At 53.8% G+C, this 20,077-nt stretch overlaps 1 pseudogene; it reads left to right on the forward strand.

The window, feature by feature from the left end:
• The window catches only part of LOC100230077 (uncharacterized), a 674,623-nt pseudogene that overhangs the window by 368,205 nt on the left and 286,341 nt on the right, over window positions 1-20,077 (forward strand).

Genomic DNA, 20,077 nt, shown 5'->3' on the forward strand with positions numbered 1-20,077 from the left:
TGTAAGGGTATCGGTGTATTCTCCTCAAACCTGGCAACTGGACAATTTCCAACACCCCAGTACCCCATATAAACGCCCATTTCTATCCAGTTCAGCAGAAGAACTGTCACTGAATCCCTTCAGAGGAGCTGGCAATAAAGGACATCACTGTGGAACCACATACAGCCTTTTCCTCTCTCTATCCCTGTGTGTGTCTGCCAGAGGCACTTGTGAGCACAGAGCGAAATCACTGAGAGCTGAACTCACAGAGCTGAAATCACTCCAGAGGTGCTCGCTAAGTTGCCCGTGGCTGGGAGCTGAGCCGAGGGACCCAGACAGGCTGAGCCTGACAGCGCAGCGCTATCCGGACACCCACGGCAGCGGCAGCCCGGGGGTCAGATGGACCCCTGGGACCCCAGGCTGCATTAACCTGGAGTGACTGGGATCACAGAGGAACCATAAAGGAAGTTACTGCAATAATACTGGGACTATCTGGGAGTGACTGGAATCATACTGGGAGTGACTGGAATCATACTGGGTGACTTGGAGTGACTGGGACCTTACTGGGGGCAAATGGTTCCATAATGAGAGTGACTGGGTTCATACTGGGATGATACTGGGAAGGACTGGAACCATACTGGGAGTGCCTGGAACTATTATAGGGGTGAATGGGAACACCTGGGAACATGCTGGGATCACGCTGGGATCACACTGGGAGTGACCAGGATGATACTGGGATCACACTGAGTGTAACTGGAAGTGACTGGGACCATACTGGGGGTGACTGGGAGCCACAGGGCCCATGCTGGGAGTGGCCTGGGGGGAACTGGGGGAACTGGCCCAGCTGGGGCTCAGGGTTGTTCTCCCCCAGGGCTGCCCCGGGTCCTGCTGCCACACCTGGCATCACAGAGCCGAGGGACAGGGCACAGCTGAGGGACAGGGCACAGCCAGGGAACACAACCTGGCCGAGGGACACTGAGCCCCAGCACTTTGGGCTGTTGCCCTTGGGCTCCCAGCACAGGCCCAGGGGCAGAATCCCCTCCAGAAACTGTTGTTTGCTTTCAGCTCTGCTCTGGAACATTCCCCAGGTGCCCCTGCAGTGGCTGCAGCCCAGCCGGGTGCCCGGGGCCACCAAAGCCGCTCCGGCAGTGCCCTCCTGCCCTGGGCAGGGCACGGAACACCCAAGGAAAGGCTCCTGCTGGGCTCAGGGCAGGGACAGGGCACTCCCCTGGTGCAGCTACAGGCACAGCAGAGCCGGCCTGGGCAAAGGATTGGGATCGATGTCCCATGGAATCCCAGCAGGGATTACTTCTCATTGCACTGCTCTCATTGGATTGGTTATCAATTCCAATCATTTCCCCATGGAATTCCCATGGCAGTGGGTTAGGGGGGAAATCCATCCATGGAATTCTCACCTGACTGGCATGAGAGTAAGATCTGGCCATGGAAATTCCATGGCAATTCCTGCATTCCCAAGTCCCCCATTCCTGAATCCCCTGTTCCCATAGGAATTGCCCTTCCCTTCCCACACCCACCTTTGTGCTCCAGAGCCTCCCGAACATATCTGATGTATTTTGGGGGCCTTTCCACACAGGTGTGTCCCAGGTAACGCTTCATCTGCTCCACCATGATCCCTCTGGATTCCCAGCACCTCTGGGATATCCAGACGGCACTGTTGGACACTGCAAAGCTCCCGGATCCCAGCTGGAAGGAGATGAAATCCCAGCCCTCATAGCCGTACTGATGGGATCCATGGATGCTCCATTGCACAGGAGGTCACAGCCGGAAACCCCCTGCACTGTGTGGAGACCTGGGAACGAGGAGAGAACAGACCCATGGAGTCGTGTCCCAGCCCCAGGGAGCCCCTTGGAGTTCCCTGGATTCCCATCCCAGCCCCACAGATCCCCCCCAATCCCCAGAGATCCCATCCCAGCCCCACAGATCCCCCCCATCCCCAGAGATCCCATCCCAGCCCCTCAGAGTCCTCCATTCCCACAGATCCCAGCTCAGCCCCCGGCTCCCCCCACTGCCCCTGCTCTGGTTGTACCGGCCCCGTCTCCAGCTCACTGTCGGCCACGGGCCGGTTCCTGTCCTTGAGCAGGGTCTGGATATCCCAATATCCCAGCTCTGGCTATCCCAATATCCCAGCTCTGGCTATCCCAATATCCCAGCTCTGGCCATCCCAATATCCCAGCTCTGGTTATCCCAATATCCCAGCTCTGGCTATCCCAATATCCCAGCTCTGGCTATCCGAATATCCCAGCTCTGGCTGTCCCAATATCCCAGCTCTGGCCATCCCAATATCCCAGCTCTGGCTATCCCAATATCCCAGCTCTGGCTATCCCAATATCCCAGCTCAGCTCCCGCCCCCATCCCCGGTGTCTGTGCCTCCATCCGGCCCCGCTCGCTGCCGCAGCGCTCGCAGAGGGTCCCGTCCACGTCCCCCACAATCAAGGACTGGGGGACCCCCGGGCCGGGCTCTGACAGCGCCACTTCCAGGAACTGCAGGGAGTGGAGAACTGGGGGGACACAGAGATTTGGGGGAGCTGAGGGGGCTGAAAGTGAGAGTTTGGGGATCCAGGGGGGTCCACAGGCCAAGGAAAAGGGGGACATGAAGAGATGGCAGAGCTGGGAAGGAGGTTCAGGGGCTGAGAGCCAAGGAAGGGGGGTGCAGGGACTGGGAGAGCTGGGATGGGGTGTCCAGGGAATCCTGTGCCCAGGAAAGGGGGTGCCAGGGCTCCTGAGTGTGAGGAAAGGAGGAGCTGGGAGCTGGGAAAGGCAGGAATGGGGGCCCAGGGGTCCCAGGTAGGGAAAAGGGTGGGGCTGGGGGCTGGGAGAGGAGGGGGCTGGGAACATGTTGAGTTGGTGCCGGATAAGGGGGTGCAGGGGGGTCTCAGTGCCGGGCAAAGGGGTAAAAGGGTGTCTTGGTTCTCAGGAATGGGGGTGCAGGGGGGTCTCAGGGTCACGGAAATGGGGGGGCAGGGATGGAGAGTAGAAGGGAGTTCCAGGGGTCCTTGAGCCCAGGAAAGGGGAGTCCAGGGTTTCCCAAAAAGGGGTACCAGGGTGGGGACACCCGGGGTGTTTGGGAAGGGGGAGTTCAGAGGGTCTCTGGTTTTGCACAAAGGTGGGGCTGGGGGCTGGGAAAGGCAGGAATGGGGGTCCAAGGTGTTCCAAGGCGTTCCAGGATCAGGCACACGGGAAATCTAGAGGCTGGGAGCAGGGAAAAGGGGAGCAGAGGGCCCTGATGTCCGGAAATGGGGGATTCAGGGGGGTCCCTGTGCAGGATAAGGGGAGCAGGGGGGGTCCCGGTGCCGGCAATGGCGATTCAGGGTCCCGGTGCCGGGGTTCCACTTCCCCCCCGCCCGCCAGGAGCGCCCCCAGCCCCAGCGCTGGAGCCACCGCGCTCCTCCTCCTCACTCCCAGTATGATCCCAGTATGATCCCAGTAGGATCAGTCACCCAGGAGCTGCTCCCAGTATGACCCCAGTACAGCCCAGTCACTGCTGGCATCCCCCCACCCCTCTCTGCGTTCCGACCTGTCCCGGCTCCATCCCCGCCCCTCCCGCGGCTGCGGGGAGGAGGAGGAGGAGGGAGGAAGAGGCGGAGCGGCAGCGGGAGCAGCAGGAGGAGCGGGGAGGATGAACCGCGGGGCTCCGGCTCTGCCTGAACTCGCAGCACCCCGGGAGCGTCGCCCCCATCCCGCAGGTGCCCGGGCAGGGGGAGCTGGCCCCAAATATCCCGGGGCTCCCTGGGTTTGGGGTTTTTGGGGGGATGTTTGGAGCTGGCGGGGCTCCAAGGCCGAGCCGCAGCTGCCCTCGGGGGGACATCGGGGGTCCCCGGGAGGTGTTTTTGGGGGGTCCCGGTGCGGGTGGCGGCAGAGCCCCGGCGGGGCCGGGGGGATGCGGGTCCCCCCGCGGTGCGGGTTGGGCTTCCCGGCCGGGCCCTCCGAGCTCTGCCGGGGCCGCGTGGGGACCGCGCGGGAGCGGCGGGAGCGGCGGGGGGACCCCGGATTTGGGGAGCCCCGGGAGAGCCGCGGCTTCCCTGGGCGGGAGCGCAGAGAGAGGAGAGCCCCAGGAGCCCCAGCGGGGACCCCCGAGAGGGGGGACCCCTGGCAGTGCCGGCACCCGGCAATGGGGGGTGCTGGGGCTGGAGGGGCGGCATGGCCGGGAAAGGGGTTCGGGGATACCGGGGCCGCCAGGGGCTGCTCCCAGCAGGTGCCCAGTTCCTACCCCTGTGTGCTTCCAGTTTCCTGGGCACTCCCAGGATGAGCCCAGTCAGTCCCAGTATCACCCTGGTCACTTCCCCTCACTCCCTGCAGGATCCCTGTTTCTCCCAGGATGAGCCCAGTCATTCTCAGTCATTCCCCATTGTGACGCTATTTGCCCCCAGCGAGTCCCAGTTGCTCCCACTTTTCTCCGGTGTGTTCCCACTTCTCCCAGTTGCTCCTAGTATAGTCCCAGTCACTGCCAGTATGATCCCAATATGAGTCCAGTATGATCCCAGTCTGCCCCAGCAGGGCCCCAGTCACTCACACTTGCCCCCAGCATGGTCCCAGTTGCCCCCAGCACATTCCCAGTGGCTCCCAGTGTGGTCCCAGTCACCACCTGCATGTTCTTAGGTACTCCCAGTACATCCCAGTTGCCTGGAACATTCCCAGAGTCTTTTCCAGGCACTCCCAGTTACCTCAGCATGATTCAGCTGCCCCCAGTTTTATCCCAGTCACTGCCAGTACATCCCAGTTGTCACCTGCATGACTCCTGTCATTCCTTGCTCCCAGTTGCTCTCAGTGTGTGTGCATTTGGCTCCCAGCATGGGCCTGGCAGCTCCCAGTAACCCCCAGTCAGGGTCCCTTGGCACCCACTGTAATCCCAGTATGATCCCAGTCACTCCCAGTATGATGCCAGTGCCCCCCAGTGTGATCCCAGCTGCTCCCTGTCAATGCCAACATGACCCCAGTAACCACCAGTATGATCCCTATGACTCCCAGTCTCTCCCAGTATATCCCAGTCACTCCCAGTCCCTCCCACTTCCTCCCAGTTACTTTCAGCATGATTCCAGTTGTTCACAGCCACTCCCAGTCAATCCCAGTATGATTCCTGTCACCCTCCATGGACCTGGCTCCTCCCAGTTTCACCCAGCATGGACCAGGCTGCTCCCACTGTGATCCCAGTATGATCCCAGTTGCTGCCAGAATAGTTGCAGTTGTTCCCAGTTCCTCCCAGTATGATCCCAGGTGTCCCTAGAATAGTCCCAGTCCCACTCAGCACGGTCCCACTCACTCTCAGCTGTCCCCAGCATGGTCCCAGCTGTTCCCAGTGTGGTTCCAGTCCCCCCAGTATGGTCACAGACACTCCCAGTATATTCGAGTTGGCCCAGTAAGGTTCTGGTGACCTCAGAATGATCCCAGTCTTTCCCAGTTACTCCCAGTTGCCTCCAGCATGATCCCAGTTTCTGGAAGTTGCCCAAAGTGTGGTCCCAGTCGCTCCCAGTATGAACCCAGTTTCCCCATTTGTGGTCTCAGTCCCCTCAGCACGGTTCCAGTACCTTCCAGTTGGTCCCAGTTGCTTCCAATGTGTCCAGATTTTCCTCCCAACATGGGCCCAGTAGCTCCCAGTGACCCCCAGCCAGGATCCATTCACACCTGCTGGAATCCCAGTGGCTCCCAGGATGGTCCCAGCTGCACCCAGTCCCCCCCAGTATGGTTCCAGTCACTCCCAGTATGATTCCAGCCCTGCCCAGAATGACTCCCTGTCACTCCCAGTGTGGGCCCAGTTGCTCCCAGTCACCTCCAGCATGGTTCCAGTCACAGCCAGCACACTTCCAGTCATTCCCAGTATGATGCCAGCCAGTTCCAGTAGGATCCCAGTATGAATCCAGTATGGGCACAGCTGCTCCCATTATCATCCACTGTGGTTCCAGTTGCTCCCATTTACCCCCACTGTGGTTTCAGTCTCTCCCAGTGTATCCCAGTTGCTCCCAGCATGTTCCCAGTCACTCCAGTTGTTCTCAATTGCTTCCAGCCTGATCCCAGTTGCTCCAAGTAAGATCCAGTAGGATCCCAGTTGCCCCCAGCATGCTTTCAGTTGCTTCCTGTTCTCCCCAGTGTGATCCCAGTTGCTCCCAGTTGTCCCTTGTATCAACCCCATCACTCCCCATATGATCCCAGTTGCTCCCAGCATGGTCCCAGTCATGCCCAGTTGTCCCCGGTGTAGACCCACTCACTTCCACTCGCTCTCAGTTCTCCCCAGCATGGTCCCCGTTGTTCCCAGTCACCCCAGTAAGGTTACAGACATCCCCAGTAAATCCCAGTTGCCTTCAGCATCTCTGTGGTCATTCCCAGACACTCCCAGTGATCCCAGTAAGGTGCTTGTTATCCCAGTATGATCTCAGTCATGCCCAGTATGTCCCAGTTGTCTCCAGCCTGCATCCAGTCATTCCCAATTCCTCCAGTTTGCTTGCAGCATGATCCCAGTTTTTCTCAGTTGCTCCCAGTAGCCCAAAGTGGGATCCCAGTTGCTTCCTTTCATCACCAGTATGAGCCCAGTAACCTCCAGTATGATCCTTGTCACATGCCAGCACTCCCAGTATGGTCCCAGTATAATCCCAATAACTTCCAATCACTCGCAGTATGGTCCCAGTTGCCTCCAGCTACATCAGCCCAGTCAATCCCAGTATGATGCCATTTGCTCCCAGAGTGCTCCAAGTTGCTCCCAGTCACCCCCAGTACAGGGATGCTGTGCATGGTGTGTTCCCAGTCACTCTCAGACACTCCCAGTATTAGTCCAGTCCCTCCCAGTATGATCCAGAGATGACGCCAGTGTGCTCCCAGTCAGTGCCAATATGAACCAGTTGTGCTCCACATGGTTCCAGTTGCCCCTTTCACCCTCACTGTCCCTCCCAGTCTCTCACAGTGTCCCCCCGTTCCTTCCAGCATATTCCCACTCACTCCCAGTTCCTTCCAGCGCGATCCCATTTGCTCACAACCGCTCCCAGTCAGCCTCAGTGTCGTGGCACTCACTGCCAGTATGATCCCAGTCACCTCCAGCATGATCCCAGTATAAGCCCAGTCGTTTCCAGTCATCCCCAGCAGGCACCCAGTGACTCCCAGTTCCTCCCAGTTGCTCCTAGCATGATCCCAGTCGCTCACAGCTGCTCCCAGTCACCCTCATCATGCTCCCAGTCACTCCCAGTATATCCCATTTGCCCCCAGCATGGTCTCAGTTGCCCCTCGTAGGCTCCTACTCTGTGTCAGTGTGATCCCAGTATGATCCCAGTCTCCCTCGGGGTGACTGCAGTCTGCCCTGGCATGGGCCCAGCTGCTCCCAGTATGATTCCAGTACAATCCCAGTACAAACCAGTCCTTCCCAGTGCTGCCACTCCTGGCATCCCCGAGCCCTCTCTGCGTTCCCCCCTCCTGATCTCCTGAGAGGAGCCCCAAGGGCCGGCAGTGCCCAGGCAGGGTCCCCAGGCAGCCCCAGTTTGGATGTGCAGCCCCCAGTTTGCCCAGTTTGCCTCTCCTTTGGCCCGGGCCGGGTTCCCCCCTGGAACAGCGGCTGGGAGCAGCCGAGAGCCCCGCGCTGCCCATCCCGACCTGTCCCGGCTCCATCCCCGCTCCTGCCGCGGGCTGCCGGGGCTGCGGGAACGGGAACCGAGGGTGCCGCTGCTCCTGGGGGAGGAGGAGGAGGGAGGGAAGGGCAGGGATGAAGGAGGAGCGGGAGGTGGGGATGGGGAGGAGGAGGAGGAGGGGGGATGGAAGAGGAGGAGCGGCAGGAAGAGGAAGAGGAGGTTGAAAGGCGGATGGAGCAGAGCAGAGAGAAGCGCGCGGTCAGCCCTGCCTGAATTCGCAGCCCCCACCTGTGGGATCATCGCCCCCCATCCCGCAGGTGAGCGGGGAGGGGGAGCTCGGGCCAGGTCTCCTGGGGGGTGCCTGAGTTGTGTTTTTTGGGGGGATGTTTGGAGAAGGAAGAACTGCGAAGCGGAGCGGAAAAGGCCCCTTGGGGGGACTCCTTGGAGCCCCTGCAGCCCAGAGCAGAGAAGAAGGGGAGAAGGGAGCCCGGGAGCCCAAACAGCCCCGGCACCCCTGAATGGGGAGAGCCAAGAGGGGGGAGCTTTTGGGATTGCTGGGACTCCCGGCAGCCTGGGGAGGGCGGGCAGCGAGGAGAAGGGGGACCCCCAATCCAAGCGTGACCCCAGCAGCTGGGACAGGGGGGAGCCCCGAACAGCAAAGGGGAGGGAGCAGGGACGGGGAACTCCTGAGAGGCTTTTTCAGGGCTGGATCTCGGTGTTTGGGAGGTTTTTATGGAGCCCAGGTGGCCAGGGACTTCTAGGGATGGACTGGGACAGAGGGAGCTTCAAACTCAACGTGCTCATCCCTTGTTTTCCCCAAACCAGGATTTCCCATTCCCAGCCCCTGGGAGGCTGCGAGGAAGAGGAAGAGCCTCTCCTTGTCCTTCCTCCCCCAGGGCAGGAGCTGAGGATGGAGAGCAGGGAGGACAAATCCCCGCGGCAGAACCTGGTGGAAGTGGCCGTTTTGAGCGGCTCCATGGCGCAGGAACCCGATGGGGAGGAAAAGCCCCGGAGATCCCGCACGAGGAGGGGCTGCAAACGCAGATCGCGGGGATCTGAGGGGGAAAGACCCACCCTGGGCCGGGGAGGCGGCCGGAGATGGAGCCAGAGCTCGGAGCTGGGGGTCCCTGAGCAGCTCCATGATGGGGAGAAGCCCCACAGGTGCTCGGAGTGTGGGAAGAGCTTCAGGTGAAGCTCCCACCTGATCGTGCACCAGAGGATCCACACTGGGGAGAGGCCCTACGAGCGTGGGGAGTGTGGGAAGAGCTTCAGCCACAGCTCCAGCCTGATCGTGCACCAGAGGATCCACACTGGGGAGAGGCCCTACGAGTGTTCCAAGTGTGGGAAGGGGTTTCAGACCAGCTCCTGTCTCCTCCAGCACTATCGCGTTCACAGGGAGGAGAGGCCCTTCTGCTGCCCCGACTGCGGGAAGGGATTCAGGTACAACTCCACCTTCATCACCCACCGGCGCATCCACACTGGGGAGAGGCCCTACGAGTGTGGGGAGTGTGGGAAGAGGTTTCAGACCAGCTCCAGCCTGATCGTGCACCAGAGGATCCACACTGGGGAGAAGCCCTATGAGTGTTCCAGGTGTGGGAAGAGGTTTCAGACCAGCTCCGATCTCCTCAAGCACTATTGGGTTCACACAGAGGAGAGGCCCTTCCGCTGCCCCGACTGCGGGAAGGGATTCAGGGACAACGCCACCCTCATCCAGCATCGCCGCATCCACACTGGGGAGAGGCCCTACGAGTGTGGGGAGTGTGGGAAGAGATTCTCACAGAGCTCTCACTTGACCCGACACCAACGGAGGCACCGGTAAGGGAAGCCCTGCGAGTGCCTCGAGTGCGAGAAGAGCTAAACTCCATCCCCCACTGGAGGACCCACATTGGGCACAGCCCTGGTGACCCACATTCCCTGTCATCCATGTTGGGAACACACCTGGCTGCTTCTCCTTTTGTGTTGACCTTCATTTTTTTCTCTTCTCAATCTCTCTGCACTCCAAAAGCCAAGAGGGATTGATCTTTCACCTCAAAACCACTCACATCCTACTGAAAACAACTGAATTTTAACCCACAGAGCCTCAATCCCACCTCAAATTGTTTGTTCCCACCTCAAAAAAAACCTCAATCCCACGCCAAACTCACTCAATTCCACAGCTGCCTGGGAGGAGATTGGGAGAAGTGGGATCCCAGTTTGGAGCAGTGAGATGGGGATGGTATGGGGCTGGGTGGCTGGGATGTATTTGATAGCAAATAAAACTTTCAGACTTAGTGATTTCTTTGCCGTTCATCTCCAGTCCGTGCCAGTTCTGTTTTTCAGGGCACCACCTTCTCAGCTGATTGTGTTTGTGTCCTCCTTTCCCTCCCACCTCTCTTTGCCTGCTCTGTTTCTCTCTCCGTGTCTCCCTTGACCCAGGGACCTCCAAAGACCCTCCCCCAATTTAATTTCCTCAGGGACCACCCAAGATCCTTCCCTGATTTAATTGAATCCTCCTCTAATTTAATTGCCCCCTCTGCCCCCAATGACCCACCCCTGATTTTTTAATTATTTTATTTCCCAATTATTATTTTAATTCTTAGTTCAGGAGCTGAAGTTATGGAGGCCAGCAGTGAAATGTCTCTGTAGGATTTTGCTCCACTTGGCTTTCAGGCCCTTCTCCAGAGCTTTGCCTTCGAGGGCAAAGGGAATGTCTTTTCCTGGCTGGGAGCTGAAATTCCAGACCTCTGGAATGTGTGCAGGGCCATATAGACTGGGATCAACCAGAGATTGGGATCAAATATGCACTGAGATCCTGTGGTCTAGGATCAACTAAGGACTGGGATAAATTTGGGACTGGGGCACTACAGACTGGAATGAACTGAACTGGGATCAAATACGGGCAAGGATCAAATATGGACTGGGATCCTATGGACTGGTATCAACAAGGGACTCGGATAAAATAGGGACTGGGATCCTACAGACTGGGATCAATTTGGGACTGAGATTATATGGACTTGGATCAACTGGAGACCTGGATCAACTACGGACTGTGTTCAAATAGAGACTGGGATCAGATGTGGATTGGGATCCTATGGACTGGGATCAAATATAGACTGGGATAAAATTGGGACTGGGATCAGATATGGACTGGGATCATATGGCCTGGGATCATATGTGTTGGGGAAGCTCAAATAGGAAAGCCTTATAAATATGACTGCCTGGCAAAAGGTTTAGAAAATACAGAGACTGAGATGGTAACAAGTTGTGACATACCAAACCGTAGTTACTACACAAGTAGAACACAATCGTACAGCCGGGATGAAGACAATCCCCCCTTCTGGTTGAACAATGCCCTTACCTACAGGTAGGTCCAAGGGTCAAATGGACTGTTGGATCTCACCCCAATGTATGGTTCATCCCACACCTGTAACCCTCCCCTGAAGCATCAGGAGTCTGTGACCCCATTGGCCTGAGTCTTGTTCCAGCCCACCTTGAAGCCCCTGACAAGGAGTCCCTGAGGAGCCAGACGCTCTCTTGGAACTTCCCTTCTCTTGGAACTGCCCCTCTCCTGGAACATCCTCTTGGGATCCTCTCTTATCTCCCTCTACCCCTTGCCTCTCCCTTCCCCCATGCCCTCGGGCCTGCCACGGGTCAGGTCTGGTGACACCAAGCAGGGCCTTTCACCCTCTCTAATAAACCAGATATTCTAAGGGCAGCCTTCAGAGATCTCTCGTCTCCATCCACCCAAACTGTCCTGGAGTCCAGCGTCCTCGCAATATGGACTGGGATCAACTAGGGACTGGGATCAAATACGGACTGGGATCAAATATAGTCTGGGATAAAATAGGGACTGGGATCAAATATGGACTGGGATCAAATAGGGACGGGGATCAACTAGAGATTGGGATCAAATATGGAACTGGGATCCTATGGACTGGGACAAACTGGACTGGGATTATATGGAATTGAGATCCTATGGAACAGCATAAACTTTCTAACATGACGCATATAATATTCATTGTAACACTTGCGAAAAGCCAATTATAAATATGCATTTGTCACAATCTCTCCTCTTATTCTTTATAAATCATTTGGCTTGAGCAATATTTCTTATCCTCTTGCATTCTTTGGACTCTGTTGGTAATCAAATAAAACATGGGATTAAACAAAGAAGAAATATCAAAACACTTGTAACACATAAAAGGAAGAATCCTAATTTCTTCCACCATCCCATTCTCAATACATTACCCCACCTGTTAGTTTTTAACATTATTTTCCCTTTGGTTGTTTTTGGACTGATACCAGGGTCATAATTTTTTTCTGATATCCTTTGTTTTTTCCAGGATGACGCCCTCATTGCCATCTATTTTCAACAATCTGTACACCCCATTCTTTAGCCAATAAATAGCGTAAAGCCAACCTATTTTAATACACTGCAGTTATAGTTTGGCTTTGCTGACTCAGTATTAATTCCAGTTCCTGAGCAGCTTTGTTTGTTATCTCCTCTATAACTGCTTGGAGTCCTATAATACGATGCAGTATATAATTTGGGGTTAATACAGAGCTAGACTGTTGTGCTGGTTTCACCTTTTTGTTTACTAATTGCCTTTTTACCGAATCTTGGACTATATCTCTAAGATCAAATGTAAAACAAATCCATCTCTCTCCTTTTGGACATTCCATGCCCCAAGTATTACTACTTTTTCCTAAGTTCCTTGTAATCCAATATTTTTCCCCATTTTGCCTGCAGGTACTCAGTTTGGGTGGGTCTGTGGCTGTTGACATGGGTGTGTGTAACAAAAAGGAACTTTGGTTCCTTTCCGTGTAATACTTTCTGTAGCATTTGGGACACGATCTTGCTGGTATCTCAGAAGGGAAAAGACAACAAATGAGAGACAGAAACAGGAATGACAGAGGTCTGGCATGGCTTATACCCCCACCTCCCCTGCCTGTGGGGTTGCTTCCCACAGCAGGTACGTGTGATCTTCTCGGTGGTGAGTACAGTGCTCAGTCCAGGCTTGCCCTCTGTTTCCCTTGTCACTCCTTTTTACTCATTTTTTTAGGCAAGTCCTTTTCTTGGCTCTTTTAGACACTCCTTAACTGTGGCTTCCCACCGTTCCTCAGGTATCTCTCAGTCAACAGGCACTAATAATCCATCCACAAAACAAAGTTATTACTTCAGTTGTTTTGGGTTCTATCTGCATAGGGAATTGATTCAGTACTGATACCTCTTGCAACAAGAACATAGATTTTGTGAGCTACAATGCAAATTATTCTCATAATTTAAACATTCACTTGTAACCCAGCTAGCGTGTCCAGTATTGGGATGAATCAAATAAAGTATACAGTATAGTACTGATGGCAATTTCCCTTCTTCCCTGTACAAGCCACAGGCTAAGGCCAGGCTATAAGAACTCTTTGACTGAAACACTCCCAATCCTCCTGTTTGAAGTGGCAGTGTTCCTCTGCCAAGGAGGTGTCGGAGGCGTCTCAGGGTTTATTCAGGCAGGGCTTAGAACCAGTGATGCAAGCTTTGCCTTATTTCTCAGTGAGGTGTTGTTCTTTGTACCTGCCTTGGATCATTTGGGTCTTCCCAAACCATTACCACCCAGTCCTGGTTGGAAGTCAATTTGGTATCACCCGGTTTAGATGTGATAGTCCATTCCTCAAGTTTCTTCACAAGTCCTTTGGTTTTGCTGGCATGAATTCACCCTCTTTCCGTGGTTTGGATTGCTGCTTTAGTAGTACCTGGAAAGGATTTCTTAATAGCACAGTGTTAAAAGAAAAACAATACTGCATGAACTTTTACCATTAGTTTTCTTTAAAACTTTCTGAGTTTAACTAAACTCTTTTTCTACAGCCACTTCTTCTTCTTGTATCCAGCTGTGTTAATAGCTGCAGAGACCAATTCTTCTTCCTGTGAGCTATAATTAGTTAAATAAAAAAGACCAGGCCAATTTTAACATGAGATGTATCACATCTCTTGCCTTTTACTTTTTGGGTAACATTTAACTGTTTTAGTCTTACAGACTTTTAGTCTTCAGAACAAAAGCCTTCTCTTCTTAACAACAGCAATCAGAAAGAAAAAAGAAATCTTGCTTAAGACAATAAACCACTTTATGAGAGTCACAATCTCTGCCTTGATCTTATCTCTACTGATGGTCCTGTTCACAGCCTTGGGTTTAACTCTGTCCTTCCCCACTTCCCCCCCTCCTTGTTGTCACTCTGCCTAGCAGGAATGGGGGAGAACTTACAGATAGCTGTGGCTGAGGGGACCTTGGGGGTGTATTTCGCTCTCCCCTTCGCTCTCTTTCTCTCTCTCTCTCCCTTTCTCTCTCTTTCTCTTTCTTTTTCTCTCTTCACATTTCAGCAGCCACATTCACATATCAGTCCACTTTCTAACATTAATTCTACATCCTGGAGAGGTGAGTCTGCCAATCACCTCTCCCCCCTTTTTCAACTTCCTTACAAAGTAAATTACTTTTGTTATGCGTGTTCTGCAGGCCTGTAATTCAAGGCACCCTCCACCAAGGCTACCAGCCACTCACAGCTGACAGTGCAAAAATAAAGACTTGGTTTGCTATCACAATTTTTCCATTCACAAGCTTGAAAAGGTTTAAGGAACAAAGTAAACAACAACTTACTTCCAAAGCGACCCTGCCTGCACCAAAACAAATTTAAGGCAATGTTAGTTAGTGCAATGCAATTTGCAACGAAGCCAAGGTTTGATTTGGGAAGGCCATCTGAGGACACAGAGCATGAGTTTTACAAATCTGTATTTTGAAGAGGGAATGGACAAAATATGAATAGAGTTGAGGGCAGGGGGAGGACAGCAAGTGAGGAATTTTTCTCTGCAATACTCTCTTTTTGACTGCCAGGAAACACTCTAACACTCTCTCCAAGGAGATAAAGAAAAGCTCATAAAAAACAATCTACATTACATATACTACCATTCATCTACATTTACTCACTTTTATTTTTCACTAACTCTCACATACAACAAGAAGATACTTTTTACTTTCAAACAGTCTACATTACGTATCTACACCCTGAGTGCTGTTGGAATGTTAATCCCTCAACCCAGCAGGTTTGAATCCTGGATGCTCTTGGGCACTCTTATCCCTCAATCCGGCACTCCACGGGGTTCCTCTTCTTCCTAAGATCCAGTCCCAGTTTCTCTGGGAGGGATTCTCTCTTTTTTATCACTCGCTTGGTCTCTTTACTGGCCGTTTTTCACATGAAAAAGACGAAAAGCAGCATGAGAGACTACAGCAATCACTTGGCAAGTCTGGGATACCCAGCAGCTTCTGTCACACACATTCATTCCCCCCTTATCGGCCCCATCCCAACAAATACTCACCTATCCTTTGTCCTTGGGTCTTGGTTCTTCGTGTACACTTTAGTCTTGGGGCTAATTACTGCGGTTTTAGGGAATGCTTTCCCTTTTCTTTGTTTTATTGTCTCCTTTTGCCCATAGATCATAACCTGTGTCTGTGGTCACACACCAGGGGAACAGAGCGAGGCTGCCTAAATAGGGCAGGACCCGTCTTCCTCACCCTGACTCTCCCAAGGCCCCGGCAGAGAGGTGTTAAAAACCATCCTTTGCTACCATAATTGTGAAAAACGCCAATCACTTGGCTGTTAAATTTTTAATAATAATAACATGGTTATTAAAATAGTAATACAATTAGAGTAATAAAAATTTAGAGTTAGGACAATTACAAGACAATAAAAAGCAAAGAATTAAGGATGTACAGATGCTCTGGGGCACTTAAGCCACAACAAGCATACCTTGTGAACAAAGGAATCACCCTTAAAACTACAGTATTGCATATTCATATATCCTTCATGGTTATGCATACATTCTATTTAAAACAAGAAACTCTGTCTGTTATATGCCAACTATTTCCTTTAATCCCCATGGCGTCTTCGAGACTGAGCAAGGCCTGAAGAAATTAGCTTCTTCTGACAAGAAAACCATAAATTCCTCTTCTTTGGAAGATTTAGGTGTTCTGTGATGGTTATGTCAAAGCGAGTATGTCATTCCCTAAAAGAAAACACAGATACATAGTTTCTATTTTAACTACTAAAGCTTCAATTTAACTACACAACTACATTTACAGTATGATTAAAATGTTAACACAGCACTACTATTCAAACTAACATATGTGCATTTTTCACCTTGGGCGTCTGGTGGAGTATCCCCAGAAAGTGCCCATCTCTGCAGGGAGCCACGTGTTTTCAATTGTTAATTAGGTCTTTCTTTCTCTGTCATCTGTGGTTTCCAGTCTTTCCCGGCTGGTTCTTCAGGTCTTTTAAAACTTTAAGAATCTTTTTCTACTAGCACAACTGACTTCATGTATATTTTACATAATCACGAATTATTCCAAAATTCTTATAACAATGGGGCTGCACAGATCCCCCTGCAGGTCCATGGGGCTGCACAGATCCTCCTGCAGGTCCATGGGGATGCAGAGATCCCCCTGCAGGTCCGTGGGGATGCAGAGATCCCCCTGCAGGTCCGTGGGGATGCAGAGATCCCCCTGCAGCCCCTGGAGGAGCCAGGCTGGAGCTCGGGGATGCCTGAGAGGAGGCTGTGACCCCGTGGGCAGAGGGGCCCCGCTGGAGCAGCCTGGCCTGGCAGGACCGAGCCCGTGGCACAGTGACCCACGCTGCAGCACTTGGAGGGGGCTGTGCCCCAGGGGATGGACTCGGCTCGGAGAAGTTCCTGGAGAAGTCTCGGCTGGGAGAGAGCGCAGGGTGCAGCAGGGAACGACTCCTGTCCCTGAGCAGAGGGAGAAGCCGCGGGGGATGAGCTGAGCACGGCCCCATTCCCTGTCTCCTGCCCTGCCGGGGGAGGAGGTGCAGCTGGGAGCAGGGAGGCGTGGGGAAAGCTGCATTTAAGGCTCTGCACTGACTTCTCCTCATCCTGCTCTGAGTCTTTGGAGTTTTCTGCCAGAAATCTCTCCCCTCCCCCGCTCACCCACAGGGCTTTGGGCAGGTTTCCCTTTTTGGGGGCAATCAAAGCGAAGCAGCGATGCACTAATGAGGGGCAGGAGAAGGGAGGCTCCCGGGCTTCCCGCAGAGGCGGAGGCACGGAAGGCGCAGGGCCGGGAAAGCCGTGGCGGGAGGTGCGGAGAAGTTTGTTTGTGTGGGCAGCTCAATCCCGCCTCGGGCCCGGGCCCGTCCCGGGGCTGTTGCTCATCTCCGGCTTTGCCCTCACGCAGCGCGGGGGGCCCTGAGAGCGCGGGGCGAGTCTGGGCCGTGCGCAGAGCCCGCCCCCAGCTCGCTGCCATTGGCCGCTGGTGCCGTCAGTCGTGGTTGCGGCGCGCTGATTGGTGGGAGCGGGGCGCAGCACGGCCCCGGCGGCGGGCTGAGGGCGGCCGTGGGCGGGCAGCGGCGCCATTGGCGCCGGGAGCGTCTGTGCGGGCCCGGGAGCGGCGGCAGCGGCCGGAGCGCGGTGAGGCGGCGTCGGCGGAGCTCGGAGGCGGCCCCGGCGCAGGTGGGAGCCGCGCTGGGTTCTGCGGGGCCTCGGGGCTGGCTGCGGGCGGAGGGGGCGGCAGGGGGCTGCGGCGGGTGGGTGGTGCCGTGTCCGGCCCGTGCCGGCCCCGGGCTGAGGGCGCGGCGGGAGCGGCTGCCCGCGGTCTCCTTCCCGCCGGGGCCTGGGCAGGAGCCGCTGCCGGAGCAGCGCTGGCTCGGCCCGGCTGCTGTGGGTAGGACAGAGGGGGCTGCCCCGCGGCCGGGAGCGTGCGGGGAAATTCCCGTCGCCGGAGGTTTCTGTGGCCGGAGGAGAGCGAGGAGTCCTGTAAAAGTGACTTTATTGCCGAGCAGGGGGAGAGGCCGTGGGGCATTTGCCGTGCGCTCTCTGCCATGGCTGTAGTCCGCAGCCTCCTTTTTATCCTCATTTCCCGGCCGCATCTCCCTCTGCCTTTGCCCACGGGCTGAGGTCCTTGGAAGGTTCAGACTTCCCGATGCGCCTGCTGCCTGTCCTCGTAAATATGCACCCTCCTTTTGTAAAACAGCCGATATTCATGGCTCTGTTAAGCCTTTTTTCTCCTGGAAGTTCGGGAATTTTTCGAGACTTTGAGAAATTGTGTGGCTCAATTTGTGAAATTTATTGGAACTGATGGTTTCCCCCTTTACTTCCTTATCTACAAGTGCCTGGCCCTATCTCCAGGCAGATTCACTCCTCAACTCTGTTTTGTTCTTCCCGGGTCCTCTTTGGTTTTGGGATTATTCTCGGTGCCCTCATTCCCTGTCCTTTTGTGGCCGTTTGTGGATCAGGAGGCCTGGCTGCCACCTGCATCCCCTGGCTCAGCTGCTGGATGAGCTGCACTGCCAAGGTGTGGAGCATGGTAAAAAGATGAGAGTTGCTGCAGCACAGAAGAGGAGAAGCAGCATTCGTTTAACCCCTGGTGTGCAGGGGAGCCACGAAAGCGTGTCCCATTCCCATCCTTTCCATGTTTGGACCAATACATAAACTGCTCTCCCTTTTCCTTTGTTATCTTTTTCAGCACTTTTCCCTTGTCATCTCTTTGCCCACAGCAGTTTGAGCCATTTAGTTTTCCACAAACTCCCTTTTTTTCTGCTCACAGATAATCTGATCTCATCCCCTGGTGAAATGTTTTGTTCCTCTTTCAGTGGATTGATCAGCAGGAAGGTCAGGAGCTGGAGCTGTCTGGTTGGTTCTTCTTTTGAGGACCGCTTTTAATCTAATGATGCCATTGAAATGATAAATGGGTTCTGTGCCTCCTGATATGAATTGGTTTGGGTTCCCAGGGGCTGGTCCATGGTGTTGTAGAATTTTTTCTGGTGGCCCTTCATCTTTTTCCCATTTCTGGGTGCTCCCTGCAGCCGGGGCTGCATCAATTGACCGCATTTTTCTAATTACATCATCAAATACTTGAATTCCAACTAATTTCCCTGGACTTGTTCTAGCAAAAGCCCCAGTGCTCTGATACACCCTGTACAGCACAGACAGTGGCAGCAGACGTTGGAGTGGGCAGGGGGATGATCTCCCCCTTATTTTAGTGAAGTTTTCACAACATTCTCCATTTGCTGTTTCCCTTTGCAGCCTCAGCCATTTCTGTTTCAGAGTCAGATCCTCACCATGGGCTCTGCCTTCAGCCGTGCAGATTCCATCTGTGCAAGCAGGCAGAGCTTGGGGTGAGGGGCAGAGGGAATCAGCCAATTCCTGCCCCAGGCAAGAAGAGCCAGGTACATTGTCCCCACTCTGCCCCAGCAGTGTTAATTTGCATTTCTGAAGCTCCTCCTGGGTGCCTGGAATGCAGCTTCTCTTCCAGAGCAGCCTTTAGCAGCTTCACAGCTGCCCCCCCCTCCACCAGCACATCCTGCTGCTTTTTTTTATTTTTCCCTTCAAATCTTCTATTTATGGTTTGTGAGTTAAAGGGTCACCTTTAATTCTCTTCTAGTTTTGCAAAATGCGGCCTAAAGGGGAATGTCGAAAAACCCAGGCCAAAATTTTTCTATCTCTTAGAGCAACACAAAAAAAACCACAATAAAATTTCAAGGCGATTCAGTTTTTTCTACTTCTCCTCGAAGTAAAACCTCATTCTCACATCCCTAACTGAAACCTAACCGGCAATATAGAAGTAGGAATAATACAAAAAAATACTCTAATGCTCTAAACTTTGCGTTGAAACTGCAGGAAAAAGGAAAACTCCACCAATATGTTTACTTTTAGAGTCAAGGCATTCCTTGATTCTGGCCAGGATGTGCAACAGAAATCATTCCATCCCCACATAGCCCGGGTGTGCAGAGAAAATCGTTCCATGACACGTGGGTTTTACTCGATTTTTCCCTAACTCGATGCAGTCTGATCCAGTCTAAATCGGTTGGTTTAATGTTCCATAGTTTCAAGTTGTGCAGGTTTTAGTATTTGGTTTCCTATTGGACTCGGATTTCTTTGCTTCTTCTGTTAGTGAGGTGGGAAGTGCTGGATTTCCTTCTCAGCCTTTTGCAGACCAGGTGTCTGCAGCCCTGGCAGTGTCTGGGGTAGGTGTTGGTTGCTGTTTGCTGCTGGGGTTGATGTTTTGCTGCTGGGCATTATCTTTGTGGGTATCTTTTGGGCCCTTCCCAGTGTGTTGAGATGTTAAACACATCTCCATTGAGCGGTGTAACATCCCTTAACAAAACCTTTAACATTTCTTTCCCCAGGGCCAAGGCAAAGCAAGCCTGAGTAGAGAAATGAAAGGTTAACAATGTTAAAGTCTATGAGCTGGTGTATTTTCCATCAATGCCATGGCAGGCAGGGCAGTGTGTGAGTGTAAGTGGGAGCCAGAGTGGAATTGTGCCGTGCTCTTGCCCAGCAGCTGTGGCAGGGCAGGCCCAGAGAGTGCTGAAGCTGCAGCAGTGGCAGCAAGGGCTGTCCCCGGTGCTGGAGCTGCCAAAGGAGGGTGGCCAGGCCGAGGATTTCAGCAGAGGATGTGTGGGCAGCCCCAGGGCCTTGCCCCGCTGTGGAGCCCTGGCTGCTGCTGCGCTGCCTTCAGTGCAGCTCAGTGGGGGCCTCCCATCCTCCTGCTGCAGGCGGGAAG

Source organism: Taeniopygia guttata, chromosome 30, assembly GCF_048771995.1.
Source record: "Taeniopygia guttata chromosome 30, bTaeGut7.mat, whole genome shotgun sequence".
In the NCBI taxonomy this organism is placed as follows: domain Eukaryota; kingdom Metazoa; phylum Chordata; class Aves; order Passeriformes; family Estrildidae; genus Taeniopygia; species Taeniopygia guttata.